The sequence below is a fragment of the Podarcis pityusensis genome (assembly GCF_964106645.2).
Source record: "Podarcis pityusensis genome assembly, chromosome: 13".
Taxonomy (NCBI): Eukaryota; Metazoa; Chordata; class Lepidosauria; order Squamata; family Lacertidae; genus Podarcis; species Podarcis pityusensis.
Genome location: NC_138038.1, coordinates 12636596 through 12655803, shown reverse-complemented (window position 1 = coordinate 12655803; position 19208 = coordinate 12636596). Strand labels below are relative to the sequence as shown.

Sequence of the window (19208 nt, the reverse complement as noted above, 5' to 3'; positions counted from 1 at the left end):
AAATAAAAAAGTCTACTCAAAGTTTGATAAAATAATGGACTCAATAAGGGTTATGGGGTGGATGAGATGGGTGAAATCCAGCCCTCAAAAGAGCAGAAGGCTCTCTTTTCCCATAATACCCTGTAATTGACCTTAAAGTAGTCATATTTGAGGTTTTGCGCTACCGCTGATGGACTGAATCGCGCCAAAGGGTGTGCTAGTTGACTTACCAATGCCAGAATGCCTGTGGTATCAACAGCTGTTTTGCGAATCCCCACTGCTCAGTAGGTAATTCACTCTCTCTCTGCACTTTCCACATTTTTTATTTTTTGGTCTCTCACCCCTCTTCTTACAGATCCCACCCCGACCAACGTGCATTCTGTGCCTCAGAAAAAAAATACTTAATGCATCTGGTTATATACTGTGGTCCACGAAAGTTCATGGTATAATAAATCTTCAAGGTCCGCCAATTCTCCTTGTCGTTTTTCCCTCCGAGAGGAAACCCGGTTTTATGGCCGTTCTCAATCAGAACGTCTTGCACGAGTCTTCCCTTCCCCGCATCTTGAGGGTCGTGGGAATGGTATCAAAAATATTACTCCTCTTCAAAGAACTGCGCGTCTTTAGCCAAGAGAGAATTATTGCTAGCCAAGGATGTGATTGTCATGATCACGCATTTCCCCTCTTCAGTCTTAAAAACAACAACTCCGAAAGGCACGCGTCGCTTTGTTAAAATGGTCCCCATCCTAAATCTGCGTCCCCATTTGCGTGTGGTCGTTATCAAACCCCCAAGGAGCGTCCGGACCAACTTTTACTGAGCGAAGCTGAATTTGTACCTAAAAGAGACGAGGGAGGAGATCAGCTGGTCTTCTGTGGGAGGCGGGTTGTTGTTGATACAAAAGCTTAACAAATTGCATCTAGAGACATTTGTTGTTTAGTCATTTAGTCGTATCCGACTCTTCGTGACCCCATGGACCAGAGCACGCCAGGCGCTCCTGTCTTCCACTGCCTCCCGCAGTTTGGTCAAACTCATGCTGGTAGCTTCGAGAACACTGTCCAACCATCTCGTCCTCTATTGTCCCCTTCTCCTTGTGCCCTCCATCTTTCCCAACATCAGGGTCTTTTCCAGGGAGTCTTCTCTTCTCATGAGGTGGCCAAAGTACTGGAGCCTCAGCTTCAGGATCTGTCCTTCCAGTGAGCACTCAGGGCTGATTTCCTTCAGAATGGGTAGGTTTGATCTTCTTGCAGTCCATGGGACTCTCCAGAGTCTCCTCCAGCACCATAATTCAAAAGCATCAATTCTTTGGCGATCAGCCTTCTTTATGGTCCAGCTCTCACTTCCATACATCACTACTAGGAAAACCATAGCTTTAACTATACGGACCTTTGTTGGCAAGGTGATGTCTCTACTTTTTAAGATGCTGTCTAGGTTTGTCACCGAAGGAGATGCTGCTAATACAAATTGCAACGACTTCTCTCCCGGAGGCGCGCTCCATTGTCTCTCCAGTACCGTGGGGAAGGACTGGTCCCCATTTGCTCCGGATCCTGAACAGGCAGATAGATGTGGTTCTGCAGTTTTCGGGGATGCAGACTGTACCAGAGACCCCCACCCCAACTGCAAACTAGTGTCTCACCCCTGTCTTGTTACTGGACTCCGGAGCTTGCATTAGATCCAGGCGCTTCGCATATTCTTCCCCTCCAAAGACTTCGCTTCTGTTGCGACCTCCCAATCATTTCACCACCTTATTTTCCCCCACTGTTGCTGCAACCCCTGGCACCTGCCCGATGGGCCATCGCACCTCCTCGCAAACACCTCCCCTTCCTTCCTTCGCCATCCCAAAAATGCTCTGCGAGGACGCGAGGTCAAGTTGACGCGGCGATTCGTTAATTCGCCGCTCGATCCGGATTAGGCGCGCGTTGGTGTCACTCTAGACTGCCACGAGTTTAGGCTCTCCAAAGGATCCGGCGACGTTGGAGACGACCTTGTAGCTTCGGATCCTCACCTCTGTGGATGGGAAGCTGGAACGCGCCACTTAATCCGTGGTTCATCGCTTGCTAAAAATCTGGATCAATAAATTTATCGCGTGTCATTTTCCTTCCCTGCCGGTTCCTGTGCCCCGTACCGATTTACAAGCCTGACTGAACCAGGATTAACTCATTCCGCAGTAACCACCCCCTCCTCCTGGTTCTGATGGCAGCATAGACACGAGAGCGACCTAGAGGGTTCACACGTGACGGCCACCACGCCATCGCGATTCCCAGGGATTCTCTTCGTCTGTCCGCACAGAAACGTGCTTGCAAAAAAGCTGGGAGTTATGCGATCGGGCTTTTTAGTTACTAGCGCTTAAGAGCTGCGCGCTGGCCGCGAGGAAGTGGCTTTTGTAGGCAGTCTGGAGCGGCCACCTTCAGTTTTTATGCCCCTGTCCCCAGCCAGAGAGCTTAAGCTTTCGTGAACACGGGTGCCACAAAAAAATCGCTTGGTCTATAACTGGTGGGAGAAAACTCGTGGATGACATTGCTGCAGATTATGCCCACTGCTACCTCTCCGGAATGGACCTTGTAGGTCATCTGTCATGGATATATTAGCTGAGATCCCTGCATTGCAGGGGGGTGGGCTAGATGACTCGAGGGTTCCCTTCCCATTCTACGATTCTGTGACTTTAAACCGGTGGCGCCACTGAAGAAGAACACGCCCTTCTCCAGCAAAGTCCCACTCCCCACTGGGGGAACCACCTAAGAGGTAAAGTGCATGTAAAAATTGAAAGTGTCATCTCAGAAAGATCTAATGTTGCGAAGCAAATTAAGGCTTCGAATCTCCCTCCCTAGAAACAGTTAAAGTAAACAATCGACTCAATCGACCCCATCGGCTCATCCCCCCCCCCAATATTTCCTTGGTGCAAATCCCACCTTGGGCATGGGCGACGTCTCCGAGAGAAGCGTGTTCTCGTGCTTGAAAACACGCGGGGGAAGCAGGCAGCTTCTATATGGAGTCCAGTTTGTCTTGTTTAGTCACGAAACGGTTGGTAGTTAAAGTTTACTAGTTGCAATGCACCCTCTGCTTTAGGTGTTTTTGTTTTAATCTTAGTTTTGACGCCCTGCGTTTTAATTTACGCGCTCTTTGTAAAAAAAGTGGGTCATTCCTCGCTTTAAAACAGAAACAAAAAGCTGTAATCTTTGTTTTAAAACAACAACAAAGCTCCGTTTCCATTATCTTTTTGCACGCGTCTTTAATTGGTTCTTTGGGATTCGTTATACAGATTGCAAACTTTTAGCGAACTCTTTATTCTGTGGGGAAGGGAGGACGTTAGCCCTTCCTTGAAGAAAGTGCCTGGTGCAAGTCACGGTTATAAAGTAACACACACACACACACACACACACACACAAATACATACACCTGGGAGAAGAAATATAATACTCGTTTTCAGATATTCTCTCTCTCTCTCTCTTCCTCTCTCTCCCTTTCCCAAGTTCTGAATTTTAAGGGCTGCATCTGCGTCGTGGATTTGAAGCCGACTCCTGTTTAGAATTCGAATTCTTTTATACACGTGACAATTCCGCAAGCCTCCAACCAATGCATGCCTTCTTCTTGGAAGGATCACCGATTTACGCATCTCCCCCCGTAGCTCATGGAAGAGCAGAAAATCGGAGAACTGCAGTACGGTCCTTTTGTATATTCCAGAGATTAAAATACCAGGGTTGTTGTTTTTTAATTAAACTTTTTTTTTGGGAGGGCGTGTGTGCGTGCCTGTCCTTTTGCCTGCACCGGGTGCCCTTTCCACTTTCCCTCCTGCGCGTCTTTCCTCCCAGCAAAAAAAGACTCCGGGCCGACCGTGTGTGTTTCTGGGTGTGTGTTGTGTGTGTGTTTGTGTCAAACGGTCCCCAAAGCCGTCGCTTTTGTTCCCCGCACGATCGCAGGCTTTTCTCTTCTAAATCGTGGCTTTACAGTACTTCGATCGACGCGTTTTTTTTTGTGCTTTCCTTTTTGCTTTTGGACGGGTGGCAAGGTTGTTTTTGTATTGTCTGGATGCGAAGTCTGTCTGTCTGGAGACAGAGGCGGAAGGGAAACCCGCACATTTTTCTTCCCACCCCCCTCTCTGCCCCCCCATCCCCAGATCCCGAGTCTCTCCTCCCGCTCCTCCTCATTTATTTATTTCCAGGGACTTCGCTCTTTTGCAAACACCCCTGAAGGAACGAAATCACGTGAGGCTCCCAAAAGGGGGCGGGGCTTTTTGTCCGGAGGAAAAGAGGTGGGGGGGAGGAGGGGAGGAAGAGGAGGAGGGGGGAAGGGCCATTTTGTAGATTTCTCCCTCCCTCCCTCTTTCTGTAGCCCGGCAGAAAGAGAGAGAGAGAGAGAGAGAGAGAGGAGAGGAGAGGAGAGGAGAGGAGAGAGACAAGGCTGCCCAGAGAATCTCTCTGCCTCTGGAGAGAGAGAGAGAGAGATTTATCTATACTATATATATTTATATGTATATATTTAAACATTCCAGTCTGATCAGTGTAAGTGGGGCGAAAAGGGGGGCGGCGTCGGTTCCTCCCCCCTTTGCTTCTCCTCTCTCTTTTCTCTCTCCCCATCCGGTCTTTCGCTGCCTCGGTGCGCCCCTCTAGAAAGGACCCGGGGATCAGGTAGGGCTGCTATACTTTTCCCCTCCGAAATCTATGTGTGTGTGTCCCTTTTTAAAAAATTAGCATTATTTGCTCCCGGGAACTCCCCCGCTTGCTTTCCCCTGGCGCCTTTTCCCTCCTTTCCCTTTGTCACTCCTTCTCTCTCTTTCTCCCTCTCCTCTTTTCCTTCTCTTTTTCCCCCCTCCTCACCCTGCCTGGCTTTCAAGATGGCCGATCTTTTCTCTCTCTCTCTCTCTCTCTCTCTCTCTCTCTCGAAATTTTGCCAGCCCTCTCCGGCTCCGAGGAGCCCGCCTTTGTTGTTGTTGTTGTGGCCGCGGGTCGCTTTTCCCCTTCCCCAAATCGCGAAAGGGGGGTACCTCGGGAGGCTCTCCAAAAAGGTCTCCTCGGGTTCCCCCTTTGGAAAGCTCAGCTCCGCCCCCCGGGACCCCCTTTCCCTTGTGTGTGAGTGTGTGTTTGCGCGTCTGCGTCCCCCCCCATCGCAACTCAGGAAGCCGGCGGCCAGCGTGGCTCCCTTCCCCGGCCCAGGGCTGCCTCTCTTCGGCTGCTGCAGCCACCAGCTCCGGCTTCCCCGGAGAGGCCTTTACCGCTTCGCTTGTGCGTCTGGGGCGTGTGGGTATGGTTTTTTGTGTGTGTTTGTGTGTGTGCGCAAACGGCGATCGCGGTTTTGACAGCCAGCATCTTGCAGGCCGCGGTGGAAAAAAGACTCTCCTCTGGTGTGGGTCGTGAGATCCACTCCTTTGGATCTCGAGAGATCCAAATGTCAGGCGATCCAGGGAGCCCCAAAGAGAAAGGCGCACGCGATGGCTCCTTCGGGCGCGCAGCAGCAGGCCCGGGTGATTTGGAGAGGACTGGGATTTATATTGTAAAAATAATAATCTATCATTTAAAAAAAAAGGGGGGGGGGCAAGAACCACAACATGGCGCGCAGGATGTTGTGGAGAGCGTTGTTGGTCTGGTGTGTGTGTGTGTGTATAAATGGTAGGGGAAAGGGACATATTTCTTCACCAGCAAGGTGAGGACGGTGATGGTGCTTCCTTTGGCCCCAAACCGGAGGGGGTTTAAAAGTCTGATCTGGGGAACTCTAGAGCCAGAAAAGGGGTGTGTGTGTTTCTGTCATTCCCCCAAATCACATGGGAATATCGTTTTGGTTTTTTTGCGGTGTGTGTGTGGGGGGGGTGAGGTTCGACAACATAGTTGTTTCCAGATGCGGAGAGGGGGTGGGAAAGCTGATCGGGCTGGGGCAGTTTGAGGCTGGAGATGCCAAAGCAACACTTGCTGGTATTATTATTATTATTATTATTATTATTATTATTATTATTATTATGGTTAGCTGTCGCGATGTTTGGCGAATGGACGAAATAAGGGAAGTAGGTGGGGATTGTGTGTGTGTGTGTGTGTGTGTGTGTGTGTGTGTAAAATATGAATGAGAGAACAGCTGTAGTGGAAAAGCCATATCACTACATATTTTTCACTATGTGGCTACATAAATAAGAGCAGAATCCTATGGATGCCTTCTAGGAACACTGCAGGGTTTAATGGGGCGCTACGTGTGTTTAGAACAACACCCTAAACTTCCCCCATCAACCCCCCCATTACTGCCTTAATTTTCTTTTTTAAAAGACACCTGGTGGTAATTTAATTAGCCAATTGCTCTTGACGCCCTTGCAAAAATAGGATGCAATGTCAGAACAGACATGAGGGTGGACTTTCAGAAAAGTACCGTTTACTCTCAGTTTGTGATGGTTCATTCATTTCTGCCCCACTAAGAGTGGGGGGGAGGAACCTCTCCTTGGTCACCGGATCAAAATCGTATTTCCCTCCAAAATTCTGATTTCTTCTTTGTAAGCCCCTTCAAAGAAACTTCTGGTATGTAGCTCCAGAATTCGAGGAAGGAAGGCGTCTCATTGTCTTCTCTAGAGTATAATAAAAGCAGACACCGTGTCAGTATTTTCTAGAGTGCAGGGAAGGAGACCTTTCTGGACCTTGCATTCCGTATTAGCTTCTAGAATGCAAGGAGGAAGGGATTGCCACCACCTCTGTATTTTACTCCAGAATGGAAAAGACACCGTTTTCAATGTGGGCCTTTAGACGGAAGAAGTGACCTTCCTTCCAAGTATTTGCCTCTTAAATTCTGGGAATCCGGAACGGGAATTTAAAAAATGGGAGGTTCTAGGATGCAAGGAAGGAGAGGGGGTCATCCTACTTGCAGAAATGTCCGGGGGAAATTAAGGGTTGGATTTCCATTTGTCTATTTTGCTGGAGGTTTCATGGACAGGTTTCTGCTCCAAGCTTTTATATAGAACTCTCTAGAATTCCAAGATAAGTTTCTGGAGAACTCGAGATAGGGCTAAGATCCAGATAAAGTTCAGCACTGCTCATTGTCTGTTAAAAATGCTTAATTTATTGGTTGGACCTTTTTAAAAATAGAGATGCTTCTCCTCGTGCCTTGTTTCATTTTTCTACCTTGAAATGTCGGGAATTATTGGCTTAAAAATAATAATTAATAATTCCCCACCGTCAGATGACTTGAAAGTCCTTCACGAAAGTGGTGGCAAGGGGAATAGGAGGAGAGGCTGTTTTATTCCTCCTTTATTATCTTCCTTTCCTCTGTTCTGGGACAAGGTTATTCTCTCAATGTCTCCTGACACCTGCCCGTCGTTCTTAACCCTAACCTTGCAGTGTAGGCCACACAAGCAGAGAGAGAAAGGCGGGTGTTCTTGCGTTTAGGCGGAGCAAAACTTGTGCGTTTTTCTATGTTTTGCCGTTGTGTTAGCGCGACGAGGATGGAGCGTCCTCTCAAGTCCAGATCTTAGATTATAGACTGGGCTTTGTCGTTGAAAAGAGCATTCCTGCATTGCAGGGGGTTGGACTAGATGACCCGGGGGGTCCCTCCCAAAGCTGCAATTCTATGAGAAGGATGGAGTGAACGATCAGTTCAAAGCGCTGTCCTGGAAGCGGAGCTTCTTCGTCTCTCTGCCGGTGGGTTTCACCCTCCAAGCGTCCCCCACCCCTGCGCATCTCAGCTCCCAGAAGTTGCCCAGTGGTAGGGTGCCGATAGCCCGGGGTACCCGCCTCGCTTTCTGCGCTTCCCAAGAGGTATCTGGTTCGGCTGGGCTGGATGGCGGGCCTTCTTTGGTCGGATCCAACAGAGGTTTGCTCAAGTTGCCTTCCTTATGAAGGTGCTTTGGATGGGGGGAACGGGGCAATGTGGGCATCTTCTGCCTACACTTAAGATTGCGCACCGTCGGCTGATGGCGAAAGGGTCGCCGTTTTCCCTGCGCAGAGGCCGGGTGAATCCTAAGCGCCTTCCTGCCCTGGCCTTGGGCCGCGCAAGAGCGTTTCCTGCGGGATCGCGCGCTCTTATTCCATGTGGTGCAGGCTGGAGCGCCCGTGGCAGCGCAATCCTATGCACAGCCTTACGCGGAAGTAAGTACAAATGGGCTTACTCTCAGGCCAGAGGGACATAAAGGATGCCAGCCCAGGGCTCCCCTCCTTCCTCTACCCATTGACCTGGGAGTAAGTCGCGCTGCGCACAGGGAGATTTACTCATGAGGAAACACTTGGCCAGGATCGCGCTGAAAGCAGCCACCCCCTGCCCAGGAGAGAGGCGAGGGTCGGAGCTGATTTTGGCTTGGCATGGTGTATTTAAATCGGCGCCGAGACCCAGTCTTGCTGGCAATGGGTGTGGGTGGGTGGTGGGGGTTTGTTGTGTCTCGCTGGCGGTTTGTTGAGTCTTGCTTGGAGGTTTTGTTGCGTCTTGCTGGCGGTTTGTTGTGTCTGCTTTGGAGAGCGAGTTGCCTTTTGAACCCACGTGGGATCGAGAGAGCTGATGGCGGCAGGGAATCCCCTCGGGGGAGATCGCTTATGAGAGCGCGTGCAATGGGGCTGGGGTGGCGCGCGTCCCCGCTGCAGAAAGGCTAGGATTTTAGGATCTCTTTCTCTTGCCTTCAGAAGGGAAGCATCCGACGCAGGTATTTGCCCTGCTCCCTGGAAGTCAAGGCCATGAATTCAATACAGACTTAACTCTCAAGTAAATCTCTTTCCGGATTGCAATTTTTTATAGTCTCAAATCCCACCCCATCCTTTGAAAACATTATTCCACTTTGACTTGGGATTTTTTTGGAGGTGTCTCCAAGATCTAGCCAAAGTTAGGCGTTTTAAAACACCCCATTGACTTCAGTGGGAGCGTATTCCTTATTTTTGTTTTGAAGATTTATACGTCGCCTTTCGATGGAGTGATGGCAGGTTGTAATGCGAAGAAACGCGAGTGGCTGGGGCTGCGCAGGCTGGTGTACATGTTCGTGGCTAAGGCATCAGCAGGGAATATCCCAATAGCTCTGATTCAGGGCTAAAGGGCATGGGTTTTGCCTATAAGTATTCTGTTCTAGGTTGTCAATTGGCCTTCAGCTTGGACAACAAATCCCAGTGCTCCAGAAAACCGGGAGGGCTTGACTGGAGAGCGCAAGCTTAGCAATGGAGCTGGAGATGTAACGAACACCCGGATCTGTTTCCTTCGCCGAATTCTAGAAGCTAATAAAAGGAAGGGACTGTCCTTGAATTTCTGTGTGGTGCACAGAAAGCCCGGCCTCTTCCCAACGCAGAAATCAATAAGAAGATCTAGAGAAATAGATGGATGCCCAGGGATAGGGGCTGCGTCGTGCAGAGATCCGTAGAATCTGGAATGTACGGGTTCTAGACTGGATTACTGGATGCTAAGGAAACATTTGGGGGGGGGGCGTGTAGTGTTTGCCACACTTGCCTGGTGAAATATTACATGCACTCTCCCGGGGAACCTCGGAACTTGTTTCAAAGGGCCCTTCATGGGTCCCTGAGCATATGGAGCAACGAAGAGTGGCTCTGAGCACATGCAGAGTGCCCGTTAACTATTGAGTAATCGCTGTCCGCAGACATCTTAGAGGAAAATGTCTGAAACCCTGGCCAATTTTTAAAAAACAACCCAGCAACAACTAGGCAGTGACCAGGAGGCATTAAATAAACCATCTGAAAGATCCTTTCGCTCCACCCGTCTGTTTTCTCGTTTATTTAGGGATCTAAGTATTATATATTTCACAAATGGCTTGGTGTGCGAGATGGTGATCCTCAAATTTCTGGAGGCTTGCCTTGGAGTTTGGGGGCTGCGGGTGAGAGTGGCAGGAGGCGTTGCCCTAAATTTACAGATCTGAATCTAACCTCAGTATAGTTCCTTAGGTTGCCCCTCCAGACTCACTTTTCCAAGAGTCCCGGCCCCGATGATGGGAACTGTAGTCCATACCACCTGGAAGAGGCACCAGGTTGGCGCAAAAATAGTAGTAACCTTGGCCGGGATTAGGGAGAAGAGTTTCGGAGCTTCGGGGAAGTCGGAGCCCCGGGGAAAAATTTAAAATAAAAGAAGGATTAAAGAAATGTGAATGCTAACCTTTATACTGGGGAAGAGGCCAATGTATTTAGGATGCAATTCGGTGCATGGGTAGGACATATTGGAGCCGCTAATGCGCAGCGCAATCCTATGCCTCTCTACTCAGAGGTAATCCGGAGTGAGTTCAGGCACTCTTTGCATAGGATGGGAGCGCAACAACCCGGATTGCAGCCAGGGCTGGTTGCAGTCTCTTGCACACTTACATGCGGGGAAGCCCCATTGCTGCCCCCCCTTTTGAAATAGACCTTCGTAGGATCTGCTCCGCCTCCAGCGCTGCGCTGCGCTGCGCTGCGCTGCGCTGCGCTGTTTTTCTGAAGATCCCTCCGTTTCCTCACTTCCTGATTGGTTGCATCGAGCAAAACAGGCTTGCAGGCTCAGAGAAGGAGGCTGCCTCCCGCCCATTCACCCGGGAGAAATCCTTGCTATTTATTTTATCCGAAGGTTGCCTTTCAGAGCAAAACCCCACTTTCTTTAAACTCAGCGGGAAGTGCTTCGGAGCGGGGGTGCCAACCTGAATAAAATATTGCGGGCGCCCAGGTAAGCCCCGCACCGCATAATGGATCACATGATGCAATGCACACGCACCGTTTGAATGGGGATGCCCATCAACTTTGTGGGAGCTCGGCCCCCTCAGATATTTTATTGTGGGGGTTGAAGTCGGCTCCTGTGCTTCGGGATCCACAGCTGCGCGCTGTCTGGCAGCGTTTTCCGACCGATCCTGTCCTTTTTTAAGCAAATAAATAAATGCCCAAATGGAGCCCCTTTTAAGGGTCTTGCTCCTTTAACAACTGCAGGAAGGCACGATCTGTCTGCAGCTTCTAGATTCTGCAAATGTATTCGTTGAATGTATAGCTTGGCTGTGGAGCTGACCGGACCCAGATCTGTTCAGCTTCTGCAATGTTACAAGATGACAATCTTCCTAGATGATGTTGGATTGCAAACATCATCCTTGCCCATTGGCCGCGCTTGGTTGGGGATGCTGAGAGCTTGGGATCCAATATCTGGCGGGGTGGGGGCAGACGTTTCCAGTCCCTAGCGGTGCAATGATAAAGGGAACTATCTTAAAGTAGTTCCTTTATCAGATGAGTTTTCGATTCATTTGGGGGGGGGGGGAGGCAAGGGGATGCAAGGACGCCGCCCCGGACCACTCCAATTAGGAGAGATCCAGGTTTTGAGTGACCCCAGCATTAACTGGAAATTTAAAATATGAAGCATGGTTTATTTGTATGTAAAGGCCGTCATCATAAATAGGACCTCCTTCTCCCCAATGAGGTGTAGAATGGGAACATCAGTAGCTCGAAGGGGCCTAGAGAAACTCCCTCTGCCCATCTTGGCGCCCCCCCCCCCGATCCCCAGCACCCACTATTTTGTCTGGCGCCGCCGCTGGATATTTTCTCGAAGCGCTGAGTTTCGTTTTCATAGGGTGTGGTTTTAGTAGAGTAGAGAGTGCGTCTGAGCACGTGCAGAAGGCCTTTCCTTCCAGGGCCCGTGTAACCAGACCTTCCTTGATCGTAGCGGATCAAGAATTAGGATTGGACCCAAAACGGACGATCCAACTTTGGGGAATCTTGAGCACTTTTGGGGGCGGAAGGGGGTGAGGAGGAAATCCGTTTTTTAAACGAAAATTGACCACTGGTGACCCCAAAGGGAGGGTTCACCTTATTTCCACACCTCCATTCCTCCTGTCCTCTGGGGAGCATAAAATCTGCGATGGTGGCCTGTTGGCAAAAATGTATTGGTTTTCCCTGACACACGCACCGATTTTATTTTATTTTATTTTTTTGCCTGTGTAGGATTTTGGTCTTCTTGGTTTCTAATCCTGAGCCGTTTGCCTGTTTCAGGAGCTAAATACTGTAATGTAATGCAAAATAGGTGACCGGGGCTGCCCAGTGATATTTCACGTTGAAAAGTCCCTTTGATTTCAAAGGAGAGACCTCGACCTTCTGTAAATCGGAAGAAAACCCAAGTCTGTTGAATGGGTCGTTAAGCGGAAACCTAAGTATGCTTGCTCAGAAGTAAGCCCCACTGAGTTCAATAGGAGTTGCTTTGCAGGCTTCCTTTGGGGGTAACAGATAAGCAGCAAAAGCCCCTACCTGGGGGTAGGGGGAAGCCAGTATGGTGGAGCTGTTAGTGTGCTGACCTAGGAGCCAGGAGATCCGGGTTTCTATCCCTATTCGCCCATGAAGCTCGCTGCGTGACCCTGGACCTGCCACAATCTTTCAGTTTAACCCGATTTACAAAGTTGCTGTGCGGATAAAATGGGGAGGGGGAGAACCAAGCGCCTTGCAAGAAAAGCCGGGTATAAATGTAAATAAATGTAATAATAATAATAATAATAATAATGGCAAGCATATACTTTTCGCATTGGAACACGAGGAATTCCTAGAGCAGTTGTGTGCATGTCTATTTAAAAGTGAAGGCAGCGAGTTCAATCGGTTACGTATACCCTGTTAAGCCTGTACAGGATTGCATTTCTTAAAAGTGCATAACTCTGGCTGAGCTGTCAGGGAAGTCCCGGCCCAGGCGAGGTTTGTGAGAAGGCGCGCCAGCTTTCAGGCTCTGCAGAGCTCTTCTTCAGGCAGTCTGTACCTGTTTCTCTCCCTTGCTGATGCTCCTGCGCTGTCGGCAGTACTTGCGCAGCAGACAGGAGCACATCAGGTGGAAGGAAGCTTTCTTCATTTCCTACTCGTCCTGACAAAATTCCTTCTCTCTAAAGCATTTGGGGAGCGGAAGTAAATGTACAACACGCGCTCCCTCAAATAAGGGCGCACAACTAAGGGTTTACCACCATGCAGTGTAACTCCTAAACCAAGGAAACGCAGGGGTGCACCCACCCAAACGTGTACAAGGGACCATTTAAAGGAGCCCGATTTATTAAATAAATATTCTATGCACATAATTACAGTAGAACCTCTGTATTCCGGAGCCCAGTTGTGGCCAGTAGGTCATTTTAAGCGTGCGTAAAATTGCGTTGTTAGGATCCGTTTTGCTGAGCGAGTGAGATCCTGTTGAGATCCACCCTTTGCAGGGGTAGCAGCCGAGATCTCTCTGCCCATTTTATTGGGAACCAAATCCCATTGCCTCCTCTCCGATGGGACTTTTCTCCCTGCCTGGGAAAGTGGGCGTGAGATGGTTTGCAAACTGGAGTGGGTCGCGTCCGTCTCCATCGTCCGTGGAAGGCTGGCTTGGTGACTTGAGGTCGCCTGATTCTTAGCTAGCCAAAAGTGAAAAAGAAAAGGCCATTTTGATCACCGATAAGAGAGAGAGAGACAGAGAAAAGTCGATTGATTTTAAGCTGCTCCACAGCCCATTCAACAAAAGAATCTTGCCAGAAAATAAGATGGGAATGCATTCTGAGGTTTACGCGTAAAAGGATACACTAGTTTAGCCTGAAAAGACGCTTGTTTGTTGCTCGTCTGGCTTTCTAAACGTTAAAGCAAGTTACAAGTTTCTTAAGAGACCATTCTGCTCAGCTTCCCATCCAACTCTTTCTCTTGCGCTGCAGCTAAAATCTCCCCACACCCCCCCTCCCGAAGTCCGGGTCGTAAAACAGCCTTGTTACTTGGATTTCCTTTCTTTCCAAAGGGGAAAAAAATGCTTCTGAGATCCCTTCTCAACAAATTGTCCCCAAGATACTGAAATGCGATTAGGCTGTAAATTTCTGGGTTCCTTTGGATACAGGTTCCCAGCCTGATGAGCTTGTAGTTAGAAGCAAACCCCTTTAAGTTCAATGGGGTTTGCCTCCAGGTAAGTATGCAGATAGGATTTCAGCCTTTAAGCGAAAGCACCGCTGGGAGATGTGCAAAAGCCTAAGCAATAATTTGGGAGGTTTTGGCTACACATCTGTGCAAATATTTTTCCTGGTTCCTAAGCAAGTTGGGCGAGGGGAGGGGAACCTGATGCTCTCAGTGACCTAAGAGGAAAACAGCAGGTTGGGGAGAAAAAGAGCAGCAATGGATGGATGCCTCCCAGCCCAGGCGTGTTGATTCACGGGTCATTGATATGTCTAGCCAAAGGCTGTTTGATCTATCCATCTCCATGCTGGAAGGTCGTGTGGGCTGAAGCACATCTGAAAACTATACAAAACGGGAAGGCTGAGGAAACGGGGAAGGGGGTTCATTTTATTTTATTTTATAATTTGCGCACCGCAGGTTGGGTGGGGAGGACGCTCTGGGCTTTTCACCTGCATTTTGTAAAATATATTCCTATCTCAAATTGTCTGTGCAATCAGTTCTCTGGAATTATCCACTCATCCCTCAATCTGATAAATTTATTTTTTTATGTCTGTCTCTTTTCCACAGTCCCATTTTCCACAGATTTTTTCTGTGTGCAAAGGATCTGTTTGATTAAGATGGGAGGATCACTTGTAGTTTATAACCGTGTGTGTGTGTGTGTCTGAAGAAACAAATTAACTTCACATCCCAATAATAGGCTGGGTGGGAAATCAGCCAAGCTCCTTCTTTTTCCTCCTCTTTTGTCTGGAATGAGATTAGCCCTTCCTTAAATATTGCCTATATAGTCTCATCCTTGGTCCAGGATATGCAGTCTTCAGCCCTGCAGATGTTGTTGGACTCCAATTCCCATCAGCTCCAGCCAGCATGGGATGATGGGAGTTGTAGTCCAGCAACATCTGTGTGGAATAACAGCGGAGACATGTCTTAAATGCATTACAGTAAGCCTGCAATTTATGCAGGGGGTTACGTTCCAGGGATTGCCCCTAAAGCAAACATTGCGTATAGTCAAAACACATTGGGTTCAGAGGCGGGTGGGATTGCCCAAGTCACTTTTTCAGGAATCCCACCCCTTTTAAAATTTTTTATTTTGCCACACGTGCGAGTTAAATGCACATAAATTGTGGGCTTACTGTAATTGCCTGAATGCAGGAGGAAGGTATCCCTCTGTAGAGAGGAATGGGGAAGTTGAGAAATGCTCAGGTTTTTTTTTTGTGTCAGGTAGGATCAGGTTGGTTCCATGGTTGCGTTCCGTTAATAAAGCTATTTCCACTTAGCCTAGAATTGGCTGGTGCAATGCAGGCAGCGGTGGCGGCCAACTAGGGTGAGGATATCAGCCATTCTTCTTTCTTCTGTTCCAGGGGTAGGCAACCTAAGGCCCGTGGGCCGGATGCTGCCTATTTGCCTTCTCAATGCGGCCCACGGACGGTCCGGGAATCAGCATGTTTTTACATGAGTAAAAGGGTCCTTTTATTTAAAAGGCATCTCTGGGTTATTTGTGGGGCATAGGAATTCATTCATCCCCCCCCCCCCCCAAAATATAGTCCAGCCCACCACATAGTTTGAGGGACGGTGGACCGGCCCACAGCTGAAAAAGTTTGCTGACCCCTGCTGTATTCCCTTGGTCCATCTTCCTTAACTCAGTTAGTTGCACTGTTAGGTAATGCTAGACTTCTGGATTTAAAGGTCTTGTGGGCCACAGCTCGTCTTTAGATGAGCGTTGCTCTAATTTCACTTCCTGCAAAATGTGATAAGTCAGCCCTGCTGCGTTGTTTGGTTTTCTTTGGTGGGGAGGTCCTGCTTCTCTTTCCTCTGAGTGGGGCCTTGCACCTCTGTCACAAAGTCTTATCTTGATTGGCACCGTTGAGCCTAACTTCTCCAGCTCAGGAGATAGTTCAATGTAAAGGTAAAGGGACCCCTGACCATTAGGACCAGTCGTGACCGACTCTGGGGTTGCGGCGCTCATTTCGCTTTATTGGCCGAGGGAGCCGGCGTACAGCTTCCGGGTCATGTGGCCAGCATGACTAAGCCGCATCTGGCGAACCAGAGCAGCGCACAGAAACACCGTTTACCTTCCCGCTGGAGTGGTACCTATTTATCTACTTGCACTGGTGTGCTTTCAAACTGCTAGGTTGGCAGGAGCAGGGACCGAGCAACAGGAGCTCACCCCGTCGTGGGGATTCGAACCGCCGACCTTCTGATTGGCAAGTCCTAGGCTCTGTGGTTTAACCCACAGCGCCACCCACCTCCCCAGGAGATAGTAAGTAGCTCAAATTAAAATATTCAACTGAAGCAGGTCAGGTTGGTGAAGTATGCAAGTCTCCTGGTTTCTCAGTGCTCCTTAAGTGGTTCTTTATGGTACAGTTTTGAAGGAGGGAGTCTTGGATTAGGGGTTGTGAGACCACTTCCATGCTCAATCGTGAAGGTCACAGGGTGACCTTGGCTCCCCCTCTATCTCATCTAATCTATTGTGAGGATAATATGCGTGGAGGGAGACACCATGTCCATTGGCCCTTAGCTCATTAGTTTTATATAGTTTTTATTTTATTTTACAGATATAAACTTATAGCAAAATCAATTAAAGGTAAAGGGACCCCTGACCATTAGGTCCAGTCGTGGCCGACTCTGGGGTTGCGGCGCTCATCTCGCTTTATTGGCCAAGGAAGCCGGCGTACAGCTTCCGGGTCATGTGGCAAGCTAAGCTGCTTCTGGTGAACCAGAGCAGCGAACGGAAATGCCGTTTACCTTCCCGCCAGAGCGGTACCTATTTATCTACTTGCACTTTGATGTGCTTTCGAACTGCTACAAATCTATATAAAGAGATTACTCCTGAATCTCACAACTTCCCCCCATGGGTCCTAATGTCAACATTTACAATTGCATATCAATTCATTATCCACATTTTCTTAACCATCGGAATTATCCATAGTCGTCGTTACCTTACAAGTGAGGTTAAAATCCTGCCAATGTTTTCATCTGCTTACAATGGTCTCCTAAATAAATTATAAATTTTTCCCATTCTTTTTTAAAGTTCTTGTCCTTTTGGTTCCTGAGCCTTCCAGTTAATTTTGCCATTTCGGCATAGTCCGTCAACTTGGTTTGCCATTCTTCCCTGGTTGGAAGGGTTCCTTCTTTCCATCTCTGGGCTAGTAACATCCGTGCGGCTGTTGTCAAATGCATAAATATTCTTTTCTGAACCTTTGGAATCTCGGTACCTATAATTTAAAAAAAAAAAAAAAGCTTCTGGTTTTTTAACAAACATTATTTTAAACTCCCCCCCCATATTTCATTATATATCATCTTCCATAAAGTTTTTATTACCTTATACGACCACCACATATGATAAAAGGTACCTTCTTTTTCTTTACATTTCCAGCAGGTATTTGTGCTTGTTCTATACATTTTTGCTAACTTACTAGGTGTCAAATACCACCGGTACATCATTTTCATATAATTTTCTTTCACCGTACAACATGCTATAAATTTCTGTAACTTCTCCCAGTCTGCCATAAAATTAATAAATAAATTAAACCGATAAGTTAACTGAAAGATATATAATGCTAGCTGGATTGTAAAAGACTGGGGTGAGGAGATCCCATTGGTGGAAACGGGCTATTTTGCAGAGCTGCCATCAAATGGGAGATAGCTAATAAAAGGGCATGGTGCCATACAAAGAGAAAACGTTTGTGAAAAGAAAAGACCAGATGGGTGTCACTAGAGTAGAGTTGAAAGACTTCTCTTCCAAAACCCACTAGTAACTGCTAATTAATTATCTTTCAAAGAGGCTTTCACAGAAATTAATTTCTTTTACAGGATTAATCTGTAAAAAGGGCTGTTGATTGATTAAAAGATTTTCAGTTGACTTATCTCCTGGCTTCCCATTAATTCATTTAAAGGAAGAAGCATATTGCAAAAGTCTTGATAGGTTTTTTCCTGAGGAGACCTGTAGTGTTTCTCTGAAGTGTGAGAGGGATTGATAATGCTGTAAATAAGCTACTATTTATTGCTAGATGGAAAGACCGTATTTAATATTTTCAAAAGAAGCTAAAGGGTTTGAACAATTTCCCTCCCCTTCAGAATATTTTTACTGGTTTTTCTCATTTATCTAAAATCTGAACGATTTAAATCTCCGCAAATAAACTTGTAATTGCTTTGTTCTGCCAGTTAAAGTTTGCAGCGCTACAGAGAGAGGTACTGGGACACTAGACTTTGTGGAAATCCAATTCCTCTTGCTAAAGAAGTTGTGTTCTTTAATTCCAGATATGTGAGCTGTCACACCAGTGATGAATAGTGTAGGGAATTCATTCTGCTTATGTTAAAAGATGCGTTTGTCTATCAAACTGTATTTGAAATGTTGGCACGGGGAACAAATTCTAGGAGAAACCTCAGCTCAAACTGATTCTGATTCAACATATGGGGGCAATGCTATGGCAAGATCCCGACTTAGCCAGGCTCAACCAGGGTTACCGTAAGTCTCCAACCTTGGAACACCCAAAGATACAGTGGCATTGCTGGCTGATTTAAATCTCAAAAAGGGTGGTGGTGGAGACAGGGACTAGAGAGGGAGAATTTAGGCTGGCTCCTAAACCCATTCACCTTGGTTGCATGATCTGGCCACACAAACGCATTTTAAAGTCTTGTTTTCCCTCTGCCAGGGTTTAGCAGAACAGCAGCCTGACTGCTGAAGTTTGGATCTGGCTTAACTTTAGATTGCCTTAACTTCCATGGTCTTTCTTTACACTAGCTTCTTGTACATAGGATTTTACTGTAGATGTACCTAACAAAGGAGGCGTTGGGGCTTCAAACTGAAAGGAAACATTATTCGAAGAGCTTTGTTTTGATTTGATTTTTCTGCGGGGAGCAGAAACTGATGTAATTTTTACTAGGGTGAAAAAGCTGATTGAGGGAGTTAATTAACGTAGGGAAAGTCTCATAGACTAGAAGTTACGTCATGCACCGTATTTTTCACTCCATAAGACGCACCAGACCATAAGACACACCTAGTTTTTGGAGGAGGAAAACAAGGAAAAAAATATTCTGAATCTCAGAAGCCAGAACAACAAGAGGGATCGCTGCGCAGCGAAAGCAGCGATCCCTCTTGCTGTTCTGGCTTCTGGGATAGCTGCGCAGCCTGCATTCGCTCCATAAGACGCACACACATTTCCCCTTACTTTTTAGGAGGGAAAAAGTGAGTCTTATAGAGCAAAAAATACAGTATGTATCATGTGGGTTTGTAGCATATATGTATGTATATGTGACGCGTAATTAATGTTACTTGTTGGGTGTCCTTAGAGAGAGAAAAACAGATATTTCCATGTAGCCCGAATGAGGTCTTGATTTCTAGCATGAGGATTTTATTAAAACTAGCTTGCACTGGCAGGCTGGCTGGCTGGCTTCTTTCCAGCGTTTAATTTCCATTTAAGAAATAAAAGAGCGGTGCTCAGGCAACATGCTCTTAAGCC

General features: G+C 47.6%; 1 protein-coding gene and 1 long non-coding RNA gene across 3 annotated transcripts in view; both read left to right on the top strand.

The window, feature by feature from the left end:
• Positions 1-19208, top strand: part of LOC308460701 — a 286341-nt gene that overhangs the window by 23844 nt on the left and 243289 nt on the right. The window lies entirely within an intron of this gene.
• Positions 4310-19208, top strand: part of PCGF2 (polycomb group ring finger 2) — a 43468-nt gene continuing 28569 nt past the window's right edge. The window contains exon 1 of one of the 2 annotated variants that reach the window (XM_080976863.1): positions 4310-4599. The gene's annotated coding sequence lies outside the window, so the exon portion shown is untranslated. The remainder of the gene's footprint in view (positions 4600-19208) is intronic. The other variant, XM_080976864.1, reaches the window with a different exon arrangement.